At 42.2% G+C, this 3,843-nt stretch overlaps 1 non-coding gene across 1 annotated transcript; it reads left to right on the forward strand.

Moving 5' to 3' along the window:
• The first annotated feature begins 3,279 nt into the window (after positions 1-3,279).
• trnaw-cca (transfer RNA tryptophan (anticodon CCA)) lies at positions 3,280-3,351 on the forward strand. The gene has a single exon. It is a non-coding gene; the product is annotated as a tRNA-Trp (tRNA).
• Positions 3,352-3,843: the final 492 nt, after the last annotated feature.

Below are 3,843 nucleotides of genomic sequence, written 5' to 3' on the forward strand. Positions count from 1 at the left end.
ATCCAATTTCCTTTTCAAATCATTGATTGTCTCTACTTCCACCACACTCGTGGGTCAGGACATTACCACTCACAGCATAAAAAAATTCCACCTCACCCAAGGATGGGAAATATTTATATCTTCTATATTTAGCTTATTCTCTATCCCTACGAGAATAGAATGGCAGTCAACATGAAAGGGAACCCAAAAATCTTCGAGCAGTATATAAATAATAAGCAGGTAGTCAGCGGTGAAGTGGGCCCCATTAGGGACAAAGAGGGTAATATATACTTAGAGCTGCAGGGCAATGTTAATCTAGTTAATAAGTACCTTGTACCAATGATCACTAAGGAAGTGGAATTTGACAAAATATCAGGAGAAGTGGAGAGTGTAGAGGCAATGGAGAGGGTACAAATTGAGAGAGGGAGATACTGAAAAGGCTGGTTATGCTTCAGGAAGATAAATTACCTGGTCCGGATGGTTTTCATCCCAGATTGCGAAAGGAAATGTGGATGCAGATAACAGAAAGGCTTGCTGTAATCTTCCAATCTTCCCTGGATACGGGGGAGGTGTCAGAGGATTAAACAGTTGCAAATGTGACACCCTTATTCAAGAAAGGGTGTAAGGACAGTCCGGCTAACTACAGGCCAGTTAGATTAACAGCAGTGGTGGGTAAGGTTTTAGAAAGAACAATCAGGGAAAAAATCAACAGTCACTTGTAGAGGTTTGAGTTAATTAAGGAGAGTGAGCATGGATTTATACATGGGAGTTCATGCTTGACTAATCTAACTGCATTTTTTGATGAACTAACAGAGAAGGTTTATGAAGGGCATGCAGTGGATGTTGTTTCTATGGATTTTAAGAAACGACACATAAAAGGGTGATTAACAACATTGAGGTTCATGGAATAGGAGGGTCAGTGTCCAATTGGATAGAAAATTGGCTGAAGGACAGAAAACAGCAAGGCGTAATAAATGATTCATTCTCAGACTGGAAGGTTGTCGACAGTGCTGTTCCCCAAGGGTCACTGCTGGAACCACTGCTTTTTACTTGCGACAGATAAATGACTTGGATCTTGGAATATAGAGTAGAATCTCAAAATATGCCGATAACACCAAACTTGGAGAAGTGGCAAACAGTGAGGATGAAATGAATCACCTGCAACAAGACAGTGATAGGCTAGCAGAATGGGCAGACAGGTGCAGATGGATTTTAATAGTGACTAGTGTGAGGTGATGCATTTTAGCAGAAGGAATAGGGAGAGGCAATATATACTTAATGGCACAGTTCTAAAGAGTTTGCAGGAATAGAGGGACCTGTTCACTGTTGGTACCGGCTTTAATCCAACCCAGGTAAAAATCAGGGTACATTGTGGGCAATGAGCCCAAATTGCTGAACTACAGGTCCCTGTCACTTTAAAGAGTGGACTGGTGCGATTATGATCAGCGGCTCCTTCTAAGCACATTTCTCACCACCACAACTTCCAGATGCTGGTATTAGTGTGTGCATGTACTGGCAGTTGCAGTGCTGTTCAGACCCTCAATAGCAGTGAAAGTCTCAGAGTTCACCGCTATTGGGGCTGTAAAATCCAGGCCAATATCTCACAGTCCTGTTAGATTTGCTCTCCCTCTGTACAAAATCAAACTCCACACATTGTCTTTCACTCACTCCTGTTTCCAGCCCTGATGGTGCAGAAATCCCCTCTCAAAGGTACACAATCCAGTTGATTTCTGATCAAATACCTCCTTCCTCATTCAATAGAGGAAACAGAGACATGAACAGGAGTCAGGTGCAAGAAAGTTTCACCAACAGAGCAAAGTAAGGCACCAACAAAAGTCACATCTACTTTCGAAATCATTTCACTGGAATATTCTTTCACTTGTTTTGTCGGATGACTGCAATAAATCTGAAAATGAGCACCATGAGGTTTGTGTTCACTAGTCACTTGTTCTCCTGTGTTTGTCTGTCAGGTTTGTAATTCAATTTGTATTGGATATTGAAGAGAATCTCTTTTCAAGATGATTACACATTGTACTGTGTTTCAAGCAACCAACTTGGAAAATGGCAGAAAATGAATGTTTCAATACCTGTGTGACCAGATTCTTCCAATGCTTTTCAACAGCTAGATTGATGATGCTTGTAATCTGTATCCTGTGGAGAATGGGAGTGGAGAATAAAAACATGGTGCATGAACAGGACAGACTGTGTAAAATGGGAGCACAGAAATACTGCCACCTCATTGAAAGTTAATGAGATTTATTCGAAGTCAGACACCTGTCCACAATGAACAAGTGAATACATTAATTGTCCACTTTCAATCTAAATGGGACTGAGGTTCCAACAGAGAAGTTTTCTGGAAAATACCTGCTGCAGTTTTAAAATTGATGAACTGGAACATCTTATACTAACTTTCAAATAACTGTCGTGATTGTATAGTTCCCATAGTGGAGAGAAGGAGTTGTTTATAAATATAAGCAGAAAGACACATTTGTGGATTGGCGAATGAACTTTATCTTTCTGAAATGTATTTGTCCATTGGTTGCAGGTCACTGGAAATTCTTTTTTACATTTCAATTGTAGCAGCAGCAGTTAGCAGCAAAATGTCTGATTAATCAGAGTAGTGGGTCTGGGAAACACTTAAACAGCCGAGACCCTGTAAAACAGAACTCCAAGTAATAGTTTAAATAAGGCACTGAACTGACAGAGCAGAAAAGGCCTGCTCAGGTCAGGAAAAAAAACCCGACACGAACCTGACAGAACCACATTGGACCCGAGCCTGACCCGGCCCGAGTATCTCCATTTATTCCCACGCCCAAACTAACCCGAGCCTAACCCGACCACCGGAATGTTCACTTTGTCTACCTCCCAATTCCGAATCTGCAGGAAGCTGCAGCATGAGCGCAATGACGTCATAGAGATGCTCACTTGCTCACTGCGCAGACTCAGAGTTTCCCTCCTTCATGACCCGGACTCCCGGCTTTGGTTGGCTTTTCAACTTTTGACACTTATTAAACTCAACTTCCCAGCAAAGTTAAATGTAATACTTACTGTGTGTGTCCGACACGGACTCAGACCAACCTGGACCCAGCCTGACCTGAAACTGACCCAACCTGACCCGAGCCCGAAAGCCAGAACCGGAAGAGCGACCCGACATGACCCGAACCCGACACAGGTCGTCGGGTTCAGGTCGGATTGCAGGCCTTCACAGAGTGGAGGTCAGATGAGGATTGAATTAATTTCAATCACTGAATCTAAACAAGAAGTAAATCTGTCAGGAATGGGACACTTTGCTTTATCTGCGAGCTTGTGGCACAACGGTAGCGCGTCTGACTCCAGATCAGAAGGTTGCGTGTTCAAATCACGTCAGGCTCAGTTGTGTTTTACAGCAGCTCAAGTTCCTGGATTTTATATCAGAAGAGAGATGGATCCATTGGAATGTTCAGTGAATGGTTGAATTTCAAGATCAACTTTAATAGATTAAAGTCCTGATTTCTGGTTCCGTTCCACTTCCATGCTCAGTTCTTATTTCACACTGTTTTATATCAGAACAATGTTTCAGGGATGTGATGTGTCCATTGTTTGTACAATCGCTCTGTCACCCAGTGTGAGAAATAAAACACAAACCGCCCAGCGTGCGGCTCAAACCCATACCTGGCTCTGTCTATAGGCCGCTTAGTTCAGTTGGTTAGGACGCAGTGTTGATAACAACAAGGCTGTGGATTTGATCCCCATGTGCGCTGTCACATGGTCAGTCAATAATTTGACACATTTTTGTTACACATAAAATCCAACTTTTGGATGCAAACAAGTTTACATAAAATGTCAAAGGGAATTTATTTTGAATAACATCCATTGTATCTTTGT

The sequence above is a fragment of the Heterodontus francisci genome, unplaced genomic scaffold, assembly GCF_036365525.1.
Source record: "Heterodontus francisci isolate sHetFra1 unplaced genomic scaffold, sHetFra1.hap1 HAP1_SCAFFOLD_51_2, whole genome shotgun sequence".
Lineage (NCBI taxonomy): Eukaryota > Metazoa > Chordata > Chondrichthyes > Heterodontiformes > Heterodontidae > Heterodontus > Heterodontus francisci.